Here is an 18,717-nt window from a genome sequence, read left to right on the forward strand (position 1 = left end):
AATAAGAGTAAAACCAAAAATCAACAAAAGCAAGACCAAAAACCACATGGTCATATCAATAGATGCAGAGAAAGCCTTTGGAAAAATATAATATCCCTTTATTACCAAAACACTACAAAAAATGGGAATAGAAGGAAAATTCCTCAAGATAGTAGTAGAGTCTATATATAGCAAACCTACAACCAACATCATACTCAGTGGTGAAAAAATAGAAGCATTTCCCCTCAGCTCAGGTACTAGACAGGGATGCCCACTATCACCATTACTATTCAACATAGTGTTGGAAGTACTTGCCATAGCAATCAGGCAGGAGCAAGGAATTAAGGGCATACAGATTGGAAAAGAAGAAGTCAAACTCTCACTATTTGCAGATGACCTTATAGTATACATAGAAAAACCTAAGGAATCCAGCAAGAAGCTTTTGGAAATCATCAGGCTACATAATTAACATTACAAAGTCAGTGGCATTCCTCTATGCAAACACTAAGTTTGAAAAAGTTTAAATCCAGAAATCAATTCCTTTTATCATAGCAACAAAAACAATAAACTATCTAGGAATAAACCTAACCAAAGAAGTGAAAGACTTGTATACTGAAAATTATGAGGCACTACTCAAGGAATTTGAAAAAGACACAAAGAAGTGGAAAGATACTCCATGTTCATGGGTTGGAAGAATTAACATCATTCAAATGAATATACTACCCAAAACAGTATACACACTTAATGCTATCGCCATCAAGATCCCAACCACATTTTTTAGGAGAATAGAACAAATGCTACAAATGTTTATCTGGAACCAGAAAAGACCTAGAATTGCCAAAACAATCTTGAGAAAAAAGAACAGAACCGGAGGCATCACACTCCCAGATTTCAAATTGTATTGTAGGGTTATTGTCATCAAAACTGCTTGGTACTGGAACATGAATAGACACACTGACCAGTGGAATAGAACTGAGATCCCAGAAGTAAGCCCCCACACCTATGGACATCTAATCTTTGACAAAGGTGCCCAGACTATTAAATGGGGTGAGCAGGGTCTCTTCAACAAATGGTGTTGGAAAAAATGGGTTGAAACATGCAGAAGAATGAAACTGAACCACTATATTTCACCAGATACAAAAGTTAATTCCAAATGGATCAAGGACTTGCATGTTAGACCAGAAACTATCAGATACTTAGAGGAATATATTGGCAGAACTCTTTTCCACATAAACTTTAAAGACATCATCAATGAAATTAATCCAATTACAAAAATAGACTAAGCAAGCATAAAAAACCTATGGGACTACATCAAATTAAAAAGCTTCTGCATAGCAAAAGAAACCACTGCCCAAATCAAGAGACCCCTCACAGAATGGGAGAAGGTCTTTACATGCCATACATCAGACAAAAAAATAATAGCCAGAATAAATAAAGAGCTTACCAAATTCAACAAGAGAACAAATAACCCCATCCAAAAATAGGGGGAGGACATGGACAGAATATTCACCACAGAAGAGATCCAAAAAGCCAAGAAACACATGAAAAAATGCTCCAAGTCTTTAATTGTCAGAGAAATGCAAAGAAAGACAACAATGAGATACCACTTCACTCCTGTGAGAATGTCATACATCAAAAAAGGTAGCAGCAGCAAATGTTGGAGAGGTTATAGGGTCAATGAAACCCTCCTGCACTGCTGGGAATGTAAATTGGTCCAACCTCTGTGGAGAACAGTCTGGAGAACTCTCAGAATACCAGAAATGGACCTACCTTATGATCCTGCAATTCCTCTCCTGGGGATATATCCTAAGGAACTCAACACACCCATCCAAAAAGATCTGTGTACACATATGTTCTTGGCAGCACAATTTGTAATAGGCAAAACCTGGAAGCAACCCAGGTGTCCAACAACAGATAAGTGGCTGAGCAAGTTGTGGTATATATACACAATGGAATACTACTCAACTGTTAAAAATGGTGACTTCACTATTTTCAGGCGATCCTGTATGGACCTTGAAAAATTCATGTTAAGTGAAATAAGTCAGAAACAGAAGGATGAATATGGGATGACCTCACTCACAGGCAGAAGTTGAAAAACAAGATCAGAAGAGAAAATACAAGTAGAACCTCAACTGGAATCGGTGTACTGCATCAAAGTAAAAGACTCTGGGGTGGGTGTGGGGTGGGGGAAATACAGGTCCAAGAAGAATGACAGAAGACCTAGTGGGGGTTGTATTGTTATATGGAAAACTGAGAAATGTTATGCATGTACAAACTTTTGTATTTACTGTTGAATATAAAACATTAATTCCCCAATAAAGAAATTTAAAAAAAAGAAAAGAAAAAAGAAAAGGAAAAACTTGCCATCAGCAAACTCTATGGCTCAATATGACTTGCATCTTCCATGATAAAGCTGTTTCCCTCTTGAGGGAACTTAGATAGATTGACCAGAGGTCATTTAGGGCATCTTTAGAGTCGAATTCAGATAAGAGTATAGTGGGTCTCACCAGGAAGACACTTTTATTTTTCTTTGGTTTTTTAATATTTATTTATTTATTTATTTATTTATTTATTCCCTTTTTGTTGCTCTTGTTGTTTTTATTGTTGTGGTTATTATTGTTGTTGATGTCTTCGTTGTTGGATAGAACAGAGAGAAATGGAGAGAGGAGGGGAAGACAGAGGGGGAGAGAAAGATAGACACCTGCAGACCTGCTTCACCACCTGTGAAGCGACTCCCCTGCAGGTGGAGAGCTGGGGGCTGAAACCGGGATCCTTAGTCCTTGCCCTTGGTGCCACATGCACTTAACCCACTGCACTACCACCCGACTTCCAGCAGCACAATTCTTTTTTTTTTTAATTTTTCAAATTTAATTCTTTATTTGTAAAAAGAAAACATTGACTAAACCACAGGATAAGAGGGGTACAACTTCACACAGTTCCCACCACCAGAACTCTGTATCCCATCCCCTCCCCTGATAGCTTTCCTATTCTTTATCCTTCTGGGAGTATGGACCCAGGGTCATTATGGATTGCAGAAGGTGGAAGGTCTGGCTTCTGTAATTGCTTCTCCACTGAACATGGATGTTGACAGGTCAATCCATACTCCCAGTCTGTCTGATACCTAGTGGTGAAGGGCTCTGGGGAAGCGGAGCTCCAGGACACATTGGTGGGGTTGTCGGTCCAGGGAAGTCTGGTTGGCGTCATGCTAGCATCTGGAACCTGGTGGTTGAAGAGTGAGTTAACATACAAAGCCAAACAAACTGTAGACCAGTCTTGGACTTAAAGGCTGGAATAGTGCAGATGAAGAGTTGAGGGGCCCTCCATTTTGTAGATAGCTAATAGACATATTTTAGTTAAATTCCAAAGGGCCTGTGGCTATACTAGTGAGCACAATTCTTAATACCTAAAACCTGGAAGCAACCCAGGTGCCCAACAATGGATGTATGGCTGAGAAAGCTGTGGTGCATTTACACAGTGGTATACTATGCAGTATTTTATTTTATTATAATTTTTATAAAATGGAAACACCAACAAGACCATCGGATAAGAAGTACAATTCCACACAATTCCCACCACCAGAACTCCATTTCCTATCCCCTTCATTCACAGCTTTCCTCTTCTTTATCCCTCTGGGAGTATGGACCCAGGATCACTATGGGGGGCAGAAGATGGAAGGCCTGGCTTCTCTAATTGCTTCTCCTTTGAACATGAGTATTGGCACATCGATTCATGCTCCCAGCCTGTTTCTATATTTCCCTAGTGGGGCAGGGCTCTGGAGAGGTGGAGCTCCAAGGTATACTGGTAGAAGTTGATTACATATTATAATATGTGATAAATGATACTAAAACCAATCTGTCATCATAGACCCATTTTTATGAAAAACATCAAATCTGATTATTGCTGTCAGGTGCAGGGAAAAATTCCACCAGACCTCTGGGTTCTTCTGAAGCTGAAGAAAAGAACCAGTTAACATCACACATTAACAGAAAAAGACCAAGTTTAAGAATACACATAATTTATGCATGGCTATACATTCTTAAGTAAGTGGTGAAAGCTTGGAATTTATAACCTGGGGGTAGGATGTCCAAGAGAATGTTTCATTTGGTGAGGAGGGGATAACTTCATTTCACAAAACCATCCATCTGAATGTTTGCCTTGTCATAAACAAGGTTTCCCTAATTTTTTAAAGTCATTTCTAGAGAAATCTAAATCTGGGTATTTGCCAGGGGCCAGCTCCTGCAGGTCATTAGGGTATCCTGAAAAAGGAGGGGCATCATTAGGGTATCCTGAAAAAGGAAGAATGAGAGACATGTCAACTGCTTCAGGAGCAGGAGAGAGACATCTCTGCCATGCTCAGGCAGAACTTTATTTTTATAGTCTCATAAGACTTAGATCATTAAAACAAAAAACACCAAGGCTTTGGTCACTAATACATAAATCACCAAGGTGTTGATTATTAAAACAAAAATCACCAGGAACAGCACAGGTATGGAACACCTCCTGCTTTGTGGAACATTCACATGCCAGGGGCACTTTTCTCCCTAGAAATCATGTCACAGTTTCTATGTCTTTTGTTATTCCTGTATCTGTGTTCTAGGCAGATGTCCTATTGTTTAAGATTAACATTCTATCTGTGTGTTTATACCATCCTTGTGTCCCTATGCATCAGAAGGCATGGTTCATAGAAAGTTCAAGCTTGTTAATGTTTCTAGGGGCCTTAAATTAAGCAGTCCATTTTTCATAAAATCTGTTCCATTGTTTGATCAAGGAGTTCTGTTTTGTTCCTTACTGAGAAGGCACCAAGGTGGTGCTGACCTGGCCAGCCTCTCCATAGCTGGAATCCATCTTCTGTGTATGCTCACTACATGACCTAGGTTCTCGTGTACTATTCCTGCATAAGGAAGTGGGAGCATAGTGGTGGGTGGTAGATCCATTGTATCTAGAAGGGTACCATAACTTTCCATTAATTAATTATGCTATGTAAGGGGGCCCCTCCACTCTGGGAAGCACCAATCTTTCCCTATATTTTAGGGGGAATACTAAAGAAAGTGGTATAGACAAAGGGGAAAACAATTCTTCCTCTTAGAATCTCCTAAAAAATTCTGTATTACTGATATTGCTTGTTCCATTATGATCAATATTACAGAGTGTAGTGCAGGTTCTGTCATTATTTTTGTTGTAGGTCAGGCTCTGAGCCCAACCATAGGTAAAGATTGTTAAAACCACACAGAGCTTAATCCCAAACCCTATACATGGCAAAAGGCAGGATGGTTTCAGTTTGGCCTGCAGAGTCCAGCCGTGCTGAACTTCCTGCAAAGATGGTACCATGTTAAGCAGCTCGCATGGTGGCACCTGCGGCAGATATTCTGCATTCTTCAAGTAATAGTGACAGTATCTCTGAAGAGGACTTCAAATGAACCTCTTTTCACATGGTTTCAGCAGATGCTAAAAAAAAAGTCTTATCTAGACACATTGGAGAAAAATCTATCTGTTGAGACCATTGCCATATAGTCTATTATGAATTTTTGAAATACCAATAACACACCACAAAGAATTTTGATTCAGTCCAAACTATCTTTTCCCCCTCTCATATCAATTAAAAAGTGATTTATATGACTACAAATTAATAGGAGTGTTCACTTCCACCACCAAAAGACTGTCCCATTCCACCTTCCCCCTGTAGCCCACCCCCCCCCATGTGAAACCAGACTTCCACCCTCAACCCAGAGATTTTTTGGTGCCCTACTCCAATTTTTTTTTTTTTTTTTACCAAAGCACTGTTCAGCTCTGGTTTATGGCAGTGCAGGGGATTGTAGTTCTGATGGTGGGAATTGTGTGGAGTTGTTCCCCTCTTATCCTATGGTTTACCATAGTTTTACCCCTCTTATCCCAGTGTTTCCTTTTTATTTATTTATTTATTTTATTTATTTAAAAAAAGAGACGTTAACAAAACCGTAGGATAAGAGGGGGACAACTCCACACAATTCCCACCACAAGATCTCCATATCCCATTCCCACCCCTGACAGCTTTTCTATTCTTTAACCCTCTGGGAGTATGGACCCAAGGTCACTGTGGGATGCAGAAAGTGGAAGGTCTGGCTTCTGTAATTGCTTCCCTGCTGAACATGAGCATTGATTACTCGATCCATACTCTCAGATTGCCTCTCTTTCCCTAGTAGGGTGGGGCTCTGGGAAAGCTCCCTATTAGGGGGATGGGGTATAAATATTGTTGACTGTAAACAAAATTAGGCTCTGTGGGACTGGGTGGTGGAGCACCTGGTTGAGCACACATGCTACAATGTTCAAAGACCCAGGTTCAATCCCCCAGTCCCCATCTGTAGGAGGAAAGCTTTGCAAGTGGTGAAGCAGTGCTGCAGGTGTCTCTCTGTCTCTCTCCCTCTTTCCTTCTTGATTGCTGGCTGTCTCTATCTAATTAATAAATAAAGATAGTGAAAGAAAAGAAAATTAGACTTTGTTATAAAAGGCATTTACTAAATATTTTTATTATTAGTTAAGTTTTTGAGCCCTTAGTATCACTTTTAATCATAGCAATATCCCATAAGACACATACTATAATATTATAGCTGTCTTGTTATGGACCTGGTAAAAAACATTTAGAGAGAGGTTAAATCATTTGTCCAAAGCCCCTTCAGCTGGTATTAAAATTAGTTTATATTTTGAAAATTACTCTAACTTCAAATATCTCCACCTAGAAACAATGATTATATGCAATTATTTCACATGAATATTTTAAATATTATAATCTAATACTCCAGGTAAAGAACATGTAATTTAGTTTTTTATTTCTTCTCCTGTTACTCAAATGATCTCTACAAGTTCTTAATGAAAATAATAGTCTCTTCTTGATATATATATATATATATATATATATATATATATATATATATTGCCAACAGGGTTATCTCTGGGGCTCGGTGATGGCACTATGAATCCACTATTCCCAGTGGTTATCCCCCCCCCCTTTCCAGTTTGCTTTGATAGGACAAAGAGAAATTGAGAGGGGAGGGAAGAGAGAGACAGAAAGAGATAGATACCTGCAGACCAGCTTCACCATTTGTGAATCATCCCACCTGCAAGTGAGGGAGCAGAGGTTGGAACCGTGTCCTTGGTAATGTGTTCACTTAACCAGACATGCCGCTGCCCAGCCCTATTTTATATTTTAATTCTTCTAGCATTTGCCCTTCTTCCGTAGCCAGTCAACAGCGTCAGGTTGATGTAAAGTTTCGAGACCTCCTTTGAATCTGGAGAGGTGGCAGTCGTTGACTATGTGGGACATAGTCTGTCTGTAGCCGCAGGGGCAGTTCGGGTTGTCTCTGGCTCCCCAGCTTTGGAACATAGCGGCGCACCGGCCATGGCCTGTTCGATAGCGATTGAGGAGGGCCCAATCATAACGTGCTAGGTCAAAGCCGGGTTGACGCTTGCAGGGGTCTGTGATGAGGTGTTTGTTCTTTACCTCAGCTGACTGCCAACTCTGTTTCCAAGAGTCTGGAACAGAGAAGTTCAGTGTAGGAGTAGGAGACCAGATTGGATGACGAGACGTCAAACGTTGGACTGGGTGGACTCGAAGAGCAGGACCAACAGCTTGAAAGCTGTCAGGAGCTTGTTGCTGGCTTTGAAAGTGACTGGGATCCATGTGGATTCAGTCGGCTAGGAAGGATCATCAGTTTCCCCAATGAATGGGTACTCACGGGATGCACCACGGGAAGGTTGATCCAATGCATTTTAATGATCAAAAATGTCTTAAGTGGGTATTTCCTAGTTGACTCTTCTCATCCTACTTCCTTCCCAGAGAACACATACAGTTCTCATTAAGAAAGTACTACTACAAATTGACACATAGGTGTCTTCTGCTATAATATATATTCTATGACTCCACCCTAAGCTACAGTCTTAAGTTAAAAAATTATGAACTCCATCTCCAATTTTCAGAGCCTCTGTCCCTCATAATCTTTGAGTCTCCCTGGCAGCCTCAGAATTTTGCCTCCACAGACTCAACTCCATAATAATCACCTTTGACTAATTTCTACCCTCAACTGCATTATTCATAGGCTTTCCCCTGTATCTTCCCTGAAAGTTTTTAGCAACCAATTCTTTCCACCTTCTAAGACATTGAGAAAGATGTCTAATACTTATGGTCTTGTATTTCTTGTCTATGACCAGTTATTCTACTTTTTACAGTGACCCTTAGAATTCTATAGCAGTTTAATTTTCTCAAGTTCCTCAACATATAAATAGCAACTGTGTCAAAGATAATTCTCTCAAATCTCTAATATCTTCATTAATATTCCAACTTTCAGTTTACAAAGCTACATGGTGCTCTATACACGAATATTTAATCCTTTTTATTTGTGTTTGACTACTCTCACCTTCCTTAAAAATTTCAGCACAGTGTCCTTTAATTTCCTACAGTATTAGCTTCCCCTTGCCTACTGATATAGCAGACTAAATAAAGTTCTCCCAAGTGTGGATATGAATATGCCCTAATCTTCAATCTAGTGAGCATGTCACCTCACACAACACAAAAGAGCTTTGTAAATGTGATTAAGCTCAGAATTTTGGGTTGGAGAAATTATGGTGGGCTTATCTGAATGGACCTACATAGTCACAAGGATCCTTTGAAGAGGAAAGAGCTGTCAAGCAAAAAGAAACCAGGACCCAATGATTTGGAAAATTCACAGCCTATCTATCCAGCTTGAGAAAGATGCTAAAATTAGGAGATTTGGTATCAGGAAAGTATCCACTGATGAGAAAATAGAAAAAGTGTGGTTGAACATTCTTTGGCTAATTTCTCAAAAGATCAAAAGGTAAGAGTGAAAATACAGATGGATTATGAAGATACAGGGCTTGTGACTCACGAGTCCCTTTAGAATTCTCAACAAAAATCAGGAATACAAGTGAGATTTTTCTGGGAAGATATATGGATAAACCTCCATATATACTCTGTACAATGGAGTAAATCTCCAACTACATAGGCGGTCACAAGGTATTTAACAATTTTATAAGGGGTCAGGTGGTAGAGCAGCGGGTTAAGCGCACATGACGCCAAGCACAAGGAGGGATCCTGGTTCTGAGCCCCCGGCTCCCCACCTGCAGGAGGAGTCGCTTCACAAGCGGTGAAGCAAGTCTGCAGTTGTCTATCTTTCTCTCCCCCTGTCTTCCCCTCCTCTTTCCATTTCTCCCTGTCCTATCCAACAATTATGACATCAATAACAATAACAATAATAGCTACAACAATAAAATAACAAGGGCAACAAAAGGAAATAAATAAAAATAATTTTTAAAAATGTTATATTAGCAGATACATGCTAGCTTGAAAAAAAAGGACAGAGAGAAATGATAGAAGACTATAGTATTCTCAATATCTAAAAGTGGGAAACCATGTGTTAAGCTAGCAGACTGTAAAAACATACTACTTTTTATATAAAGGAAGGAATACTCTGGCCCAGAGAACAAAGTCTAAAGCCACAAAGGATTAGTCCCTGGCCTTGAAATCTAATGGAAGTTACCTTCTGGATTTTAACATTTCACGAGGCCAATGGCTCCTTTTCCCCATTACTTTTCTTCCTTTTTTAATAGTGATATCTGTAACAGGTACTCTCTCCCTCCCTGCCCCACTATATTCTAGAAACAAGTAATTCCTGTATTCTGGAATCAAGTAACTTGCTTTTTTAACTTCATACATTCACAGATAAGAGGAATTTTATTTCCATATGTTTATAACAAGCTTCAATCAAACCAGATATAAATAATTTAGACGATGAGATTTGGATCTCTACAGCTGATGAGGTTTAAATAGAATTTTTAACCTGTATTGATCCTGTAATGTGGTCAGATTTTATATGACTTTGGAGTAGGATGAATATTAAATTGTATTATGAAACATTTAAATCTCTGATAATATCTATGGATTCAGAAGGCATAATACCTAAACAATTCCTCCCCACTCTACAGATTCCTTCATAATGATCTCAAAGCACAAAACAAATAAATCAAAATTGAAAATTGCTGGAGTCTCATGGAGAATCTTTACTCCATTTGTGGATGACCTGAAGAGAGAAATCATTTACAATAAGCCTATGTAAGTAAAGGAAAAGCTTTGCAGGCACTTACATCTGCCATGGATTATCTATTCACTTTACAGTAGAGGTAGGATTAGAATTTAGCTCAATTAGGGCTAGGTGGTGGCACACCTGGTTGAGAACACATGTTATAGTACACAAGGATCCAGGTTCAACAAATGCTTGAGAGGTTGTGGAGACAAAGAAACCCTCCTACACTGCTAGTGGGAATGTAAATTGGTCCAAACCCTGCGGCGAGCAGTCTGGAGAACTCTCAGAAGGCTAGAAGTAGACCTAGCCTATGACCATGCAATTCCTCTCCTGGGGATATATCCTAAGAAACCAGACACAACCATCCAAAAAGATTTGTGTATACCTATGTTCATAGCAGCACAATTTGTAATAGCCAAAACCTGGAAGCAACCCAACAACAGATGAGTGGCTGAGTAAGTTGCAGTATATATACACAATGTAATACTTCCCTACTATTAAAAATGGTGAATTCACATTCTTCACCCCATCTTGGATAGAGCTTAAAGAAATCATGTTAAGTGAGATCAGCCAGAAACAGATGTATGAATATGGAATAATCTCACTCATAGACAGGAGTTGAAAAATAAGAACAGAAGGGAAAACACAAAGCAGAACTTGGACTGGGTTTGGTGTACTGCACCAAAGTAAAAGATTCTGGGGTGGAGGGGAGGGTTTAGATCCTGGAACATGATGACAGAGGAGGACCTACAGGGAGTTGAATTGTTATGTGGAAAACTAAGAAATGTTACACATGTGCAAACTGCTGTATTTTAATGTCTGCTGTAAACCATTTAAAAAAAAATAAGAGAGATAAGGCAAATATGTTGTTGTAAAAACATAGCACTATTAGCTAATTTGTTTATCATATCTGCAAGTTTCCAAATATTTTTATTTCAAGGCCTCCACTTTACCTTCTTGACCTCACTCATAATCATCTGCTGGTAATTATATATATGTAAGACCTCTTTTGTAATTTAAAATCTGAAATAATATCTTGACAATAATAATTATTAATTTTTTAAAAATCTTTGTTGAGAAACAAGAAATAGATATCAATATTAAGAGGGAAAGAAGAGATTGTGGTAGGTAAATAAATGATCTTGAGAAAATCTCTGAAGACAAACTAGTTGAAGCCTGCCATCCTCACTGTAAATGTATGAGCCTAAGTCAGAACAACATTGATTTGATTCTGTAAAGAGGCTGAATGTGAAATCTCTGACTCTGTGAAAGAGCAGAGGCACAGTGACCTGAGAAATGATAGTCATTAACCTTCAAAATATGCAGAAGAGTGATCTTCCAGGCTTCCAACTATTAATTCCCAGAAAAATAGGCTCAGTGGGCAGAGTCTAGAAAAATCAATGACCCTACATGTTTACCTAATTTATAGATAGCATTGAATCATACTGTCTAACAGCTACTATGATGCAAAATCCCTAAGATGAGATATTTCTTTTAATATTTCCACATGTGTACACAATAAATAAAATTTCCCTACTAGCACTCAAAGTTTGGAATGATTGTTTTCATTCAAAGTCATCTGAGGACTGACTATCCTAGACTCTAGTACTACTCAGTTTGATAATTTTATAAAAAATACTTTTATCCAATTTCAATTAACAATCCCTAAGATATCCATATCCTAATTCCTAGAACCTATGTGGATATAGCATTGGACTCTCAACCTTGAGGTTTCAAGTTCAATCCCTGACAACACATGTACCAAAGTGATGTCTGTTTCTTTCTCCCCTCACTCCCCCACCCCGAACCTGTCTCTGCCTACCTTCTTCATAAATAAAATAAAATAAAATAAAATAAAATAAAATCACCCTCAACTTAGGTCCATCATGTACCAGGACACTACCACTACCCTCTAGCCCCTTCTTTTCTTCCTTAGTCCCCACAGTCCTTTGCTTTGCTGCAATACATCACACTCAGTTCATATTTTACTTGTGTTCTCCCTTTCTGTCCTTTTTTCTAAGTTCAACCTATAAGTGAAATTATATGGTGTTGTTTTCACCGGGCTTGCTTCATGGGTGGGTAACAGACGACCCGGGACTCATGGCTGGGCTGTACGCAGTATCTCTTTATTCATGCAAGACACAATGCAATCTATACCAAGCTAAGCTAAACTAAAAACTACAATCTTGTCCTTATAAATATACTAGCCCAGTAGGGTAGGAACAGGATGTGTCGCAGAGAGGGTGGAGAGAAAAGTGACTGGTGAAAATCAGGGTATGACAAGGAGAGGGGGCGGAGCAGGCAAGAATTCTACCACTGAACCACCAATGCCCTGGAGGGAGGGTGGTGCTTGTTAACAGAGGTTATGTAAATAGAATACAGTGTTATGTAAATAGAATGCAGGGGGGATTAAACCAAATGAAACAGAAGGGGTTTTTAAAAGCAAAATTAGAAGCATACCAACAATATGGTATTCATCCTTGTATTTTTCATGTCTCATTCAACATGATTTCTTCAAGTTCCATCCAAGATGAGGCAAAAGAGATTATTTCATTGTTTTTAACAGTTGAGTGGTATCCCAGTCACCAAATGAGTGAATTAAAAAGAAGGAGGAAGAGGAGAATGAATGACAAGGTCATAATGGCTATGCAAAAGACTCATGCCTGAGGCTCTGAGGTCCTTTGTTCAATCACTGGTACCACCATAAGAAGCCAAATGGATCAATCTATTTATGTATCTTTCTCCCTGTACCTCTCTCATTAAAGAATAAAATATGCATAAAATTAAGAAATTTTACACATGTATCAATAACTATATTTACTGTAAATCATACCCCCAAATAAAAAATTAATTATTTTTTAAAATACAGCACTTTAAAAAATCTTTCTGTGGAGTGGCAAGGGAATACCAAATGAGTTGAAGTCAAGCATCATATTGTATAAATATGACTCTAGGAATTCAGGAAATTTGTAAATTATCAATTACATACTACATTACAGGCACTTATAGACACTGATCATTTGACAGTAAGTGTAATGAAAAAAACTAGTAAAAAATGTAAGCAATACCAAGAGAAGTCAAATGAGCATTGTATTAGATGAAGATAAGCTATAAGGATATACACCAAAAAAGAGATCCAGAGGGTGAACAGACATCTAAAAAAATGCTCAAAATCACTGATTATCAGAGAAATACAAATAAAGGCAATGAGATACTGCTTTACTCTGACTACCATACATCAGAAAGGATAGTAACAACAAAGAGAGGAGAGGTTGCACTTAACATGATTTCCTCAAGTTTCATCCAAGAGGATACAAATGTGACAACTTCATCATTTTTAACAGCTTAATAATACTCCATCATGTATATAGATATACCACAATTTTTTTCAGACACTCATCTGATTATGGAAAAAATTTAAGTTGGGGGTAAGTGTGTTTTGTAGATACTTATCATGGTGAGATGAGAAACTGTAACCATGTGGCAACAACTATACTTTAAACCATTAACTTCCCAATTAAAAAAAAAATCAAACATCTACACTATAACTATAAAACATAAAAAAGATAAGCTGTAAGAGAAAAAATATACAAGGAAGAGGGAATATAACATATTGATGGAGCAAGAAAGTTGGGTATTGGGCAAGGTAGGAAGGGGAAACCCCACCAAGAAGGTGAATTTTTACTAAAGCTCTGAAGGAAGTAAGTTCTCCCATCATTTTATTCTCTAGAAGACACCATACTTGATTGAAAGGCAGAGAGATTCTGAAGTACAATGAATCTTGTAGCTTAAGAGAGGTCTGTGTATTCAACAATGGTAGAGACTGCCCCATTCTCGAAAGAGAGGTTGGACCAAAATCCTCTACCACTTGAGGAAGATGGGTCTGGCAGTGGATGCAGCCTAGAATATTCCTAGCCATAACCACACAATACAAGCTCAGACCTACAGGGGTGCAGAGGTTACACAGGCTCCTGCACTGAATATAGGCCCCAGATCAAATTGATGAGGTCTACAGTTAATAGTATTTATATACTCTCCCCAAATTTGGGAGCTACCCTCTTCCCTGATCCAGCTTTCTAGTCCTATTTCCAACCTTGACACTATCTCCCCAGATAATACTGTTGGCCCCACCTGCACATTAGCTGTCAAGTTCAGGCAAAAACTAGTAAAAGTCATGGAGCCCTTGGAATATAATTACAAAAGACCTAGCTTTTTCCAAAATGGAAACCCCAGATCTTATCTGCTATATTCTTGCCTTTAGGTTACCAACTATTAAACAGTTTGCTCTGCTTTTTATCTTTAAGCTCTTTCAGACACCAAGTTGAGGATGCTACCTTGACACCAGCCTGACCCCCTCGGGCAAATGGCCTCACCAGTGTACCTTGGAACCCCATCTCTCCAAAGCCCTACCCCACTAGGGAAAGATAGGAACAGGCTGGGAGTATGGATTGACCTGCCAACACCCATATTCAGCAGAGAAGCAATTACAGAAGCCAGACCTTCTAACTTCTGCACTCAATAATGATCCTGGGTCCCTATTCCCAGAGAAATAAAGAATTGAAAAGCCTTCAGTAGAAGGGATGGGATATGGAACTCTGGTGGTGGGTAATGTGTGGAAGTTTACTCCTCTTTTCCTATGGTTTTGTCGATTTTTTTTTTAATTTTACAAATAAATTAAATTAATAAAAAAAGAGAAATTTGTGTAACTGGAACTGAGAGTTCAAGGTGAGAAGAAGATAAAGTCACAACAATAAATTGAGAAGGTACATTATGTAGGGCTCTGAACACCACAATAAGGTAAGAACTTTGATATTTTTACTCTGAATATGATCAGAAGGTATGGGACAGTAAAAACGTATATTGAGAACTTTGACTTTAGTAAGTTTTATTTATCTTTATTAGAAATCTGAATAATTAATGCAGTGATGTTTCTTTTGTTTAAAATAAAATTTAAAGATAAAATTCAAAAAATAAATTTGGTATAAATTATATAACAAGTTACATCGCATATATGTTTTCTTCTTTTTCTCTAAATAGACTTTTTTATAATAGCTTTTACAACAATCTTCTTATGTGAAATAATTAATATGATAATTTAATTTTTTATAGTTATAATGTCAATTTTCTGAAAAGTGTATGTAGGTTTCAGTCATGTAATCATTAGCACAACATTCAATCTTTAAATCAGTAATAAACAAGGGCTACTAATAAAATAACATGAAATCTATATAGGAAAGCAATGACCTTACATGTTGTGAAAAACTATCTTAACTTCTTTATTGCAAAAAGGCTTACTGATTAAGAAATGTCACACTCAAGTGAAACCATAGTCACAGTTACAGAAGTCAGATGAGCACACTGGGTCTGTGATATTTCTGCCACAGTGTTTTTCAACACCTGTTGATCAGTCAATCAGAGTAAACCCCAGGGGCTGAAGATAGGCCAGCTCTGGGGAAATTCCTTCCCAAAATAGCAAGAGCTGAGTAAATTGCTGGACCCACAGAAGCAGATGGTGGACAGACCTCAGGATTTTGTGTAGCACAGCAACTGTCTTCAAAGACTGGCATTTTTTCCAAGGCTTAAATGGTTTGACCCAACAGCTTGTTTCTCCTTTGTCATATTCTGTCTTCCTTTTATTTTCCCAGGGAATGAAAGCCACACCCTTTCACTTTTGGGGGTGAGCAGCTTCTGAAATTATTACACAGCTGTCCCTTGTCACCTGGCAGCAGCTACTCCCCTGGTTTTCCCTTACTAAGTATCCTCCTGAAGCACGCAAACTGCAACCTTTCAGAGAAACAAAAGGTTGTTAGTTTTAATGTAGTCTGAGTAAGTCATTTTAAAATATTCTGTGGTCTTGCTAGATTTTTCCCTTCCCCTCTACTGGAGAAAAAAAAAATCATCTAATATAATTTGGTCACATCTTCACATTTTTGTAAATAACAAACCAATTCAACTGAAACAACTTAGACATTCAACATATGTTGATCATTAAGATATTTTAAGTTATGTGCAAGCTGTGAAAACTGTTGGTCAGTTTCCTGTTTCCTTTAGCCTGGTACAATAGGATTTTTTTTTCTATAATAAGATAAACACTACAGGAAAAAAAAAGCACTTTTTATGACCACTTTAAAATTCCATCAGTTTACTAAGCCATTTTATATCTTATATTTAAATGCTTCAAATTTTTGCTCTCATAAGTAATGTAGAATTTAGCATGTTTTTATGTAGACATTTTCTGGTTAGCAGTTAGGATTATGTCTTCAGACCTAGTGTATAGGAAGTCAGAGGATATGGCATTTTAAAGTTAGTCATATGAAGATAAATGTTGTTATTTGCAAAATAGAATACAATTATAAATAATCTCAGGAGTTTGAAATAACAGAGGAAGAGTTTATCTAAAATAATAGAACTTGCCAAAGAGATTTAAACTCAATAAAGTTTGTTTAGGGCTATATGATTACATTATATTTTATAACATAAAATTTTATAACATAAGTCTATCAATATATGTATCACATTGTTATATATCATACAAACCATATTTTTATTACTATATGCTTCAATTGTATGTAAATATAAAGAACTCTACAAAAAAAAAAGTAATTAGGGACCAGGTGGTGACATACCTGGTTAAGCGTTTATGCTACATTGTGCAAGGGCCCAGATTCAAGCTCCTGGTCTCCACCTGCAGGGGGAATGATACACGACTGGTGAAACAGTGCTGCAGGTGTCTCTCTGTCTCTCTTCCTTTCTAAATCCCCATCCCTCTCTCAATTTCTGGCTGTCTCTAGCCTATAAATAAATAAAGATAATAATTTTTAAAAAGTAATGAGATATAGATGTTTAAATACTGTCAAAATCTTCCATTTATAAAGATTTACTTTTTAAGGTTAATTTTATTGATTACATGTAAGAGAGAGTTTTACTTGAGACAGGGGAAGGAGAGAAAATAGAGAGCACACTCTGGTACACGCAGTGGTAAGGACAGCCTGGAACATCAAGCAAATGAGCCTGATGCTTTACCAGTCATTTACCCATTCTCAGTAGTTCTTATATTTTATATGCTTTACCAAAAGAAAGTTCTTTGTCTGGGGCTGGGTAGTGGCACAACTGGTTGAGTGCACATGCTACAATCTAGAAGGACCCAGGTTCAAGTCTCCCAGTCCCCACCTTCAGTATGGAGGAAGCTTTGCAAGTGAAGCAGTGCTGCAGATGTCTCTCTGTCTCTCTTCCTCTCTGCCTCGCCCTCCTCTCAATTACTGGCTGTTTCTATACAATAAATAAATTAATATAATAAAATTTAAAAACCAATTTAGAAAAAAGAAAATTTTTGTCTATGTAGTTTATAAGGCTCTGTCATATTTATTTAATGTGGAATAAAAATCAATTTAAGAACAAAACTTAAAAAATTAAAGTTTACTTTTAACTCTCCAACTTGAAGTAAACTAAATGCTAGAATTCTTTAGTTGAGTGTTCTCTATGCCCAAAGGACTCCAAATTTTTTTATTCTTTTCTAGGTTCATTATCTAAGAAAGGGTATCAAAAGTCTTAAATGGCTTTAACTAATTGTGTGATTCATTTTTTCCTTCATTTTTTTGATGCATGTATAATGTAAGTACATATAAATTTCAATACAAATTTAAAATGAACAAGCATTCTAAGATTTTATTTTTCAGAAACAATCTTCTATAACTTTATAATCCCATAAAGCAGTACTGTCATTAATAAAAACGTCTAATAAAAATAAATAACACATTAATGTGCCCCAATACTCATATATTGCGTATGATTAAGTATGCTTTATATAATTCATTTTCAGACATTTTCAACTCTACTTTTATTATTATGATCATGTTTTCCCTATTGATTTTTTTAATATATAAACACCATTCCCACCACCAAAAGACTGTATTCCATCCCCCTCCCTCTGTTCATTTTTATACATATAAACAAATTGGGAAACATCTCAAGAAACAGAAACTTGTGATCTAAAGACCACCCACAGAGTTAAGCTACACACATGTAGCAGATTTAACCACAGTTTATAAAATATAGCTCATGAGGGACAAATCTGAGATTCACTTCCACAGACAGATGGAAATGTTCAGTTTAAACAAGTCTTTGGGGCATACCTGATTCTGTGTCCTTTATCTAAGTCAGATACAAAGTGAAAAGAAGCAGAAAGATGAATGGTAGTTTGAATACATGATCACCAAAAAGGATAAATATGCAAGCATTACGTATGTCCATTTTTAGTTTGTTATTTCTTTATCATACTTTTTTAATTATTACTTTATTTGCTGTCTTGAGACTTCTGTAAGCTGGTAGAGCATGCCAGAGACGAACAGGGAAGAAAAGTGTTTGGAAAAGAGGGAAGAATCAGAGGATTTTCAGAGTTCCCTGAATATCCAGGGGGAGGTGGGGAAAGACAAATGAACGTATCTATATACAACTTATCACAACATTCCCCCCAGATGCTTTTCTACCCTTTATGGTACTTATACTTTGTCTGAATTATACACAGCATCTTCTAAAAGAAAGCTTATGTTTGAAAAAAGTGAAAAAGTTCACATGGTTCCTGCTAACAACAGCACTAACTTCACAGACACAAGAGTGAGCCACCTGGATAGTTGGTCCTCCAGACTCAGTTATATTTTCAGGTAAAAGA

The 18,717-nt window shown here is 37.5% G+C and overlaps 1 long non-coding RNA gene across 1 annotated transcript in view; it reads left to right on the forward strand.

Annotated features, from left to right (window-relative positions):
• LOC132536954 (uncharacterized) overlaps nt 1-14,657 on the forward strand; it is a 46,114-nt gene extending 31,457 nt beyond the window's left edge. Inside the window, exons 2-3 of the long non-coding RNA XR_009548479.1 lie at nt 9,952-10,078; nt 14,363-14,657. This is a non-coding gene — a long non-coding RNA (uncharacterized LOC132536954). The remainder of the gene's footprint in view (nt 1-9,951; nt 10,079-14,362) is intronic.
• Nucleotides 14,658-18,717: the final 4,060 nt, after the last annotated feature.

Source organism: Erinaceus europaeus, chromosome 2 (assembly GCF_950295315.1).
Source record: "Erinaceus europaeus chromosome 2, mEriEur2.1, whole genome shotgun sequence".
Classification (NCBI taxonomy): Eukaryota; Metazoa; Chordata; class Mammalia; order Eulipotyphla; family Erinaceidae; genus Erinaceus; species Erinaceus europaeus.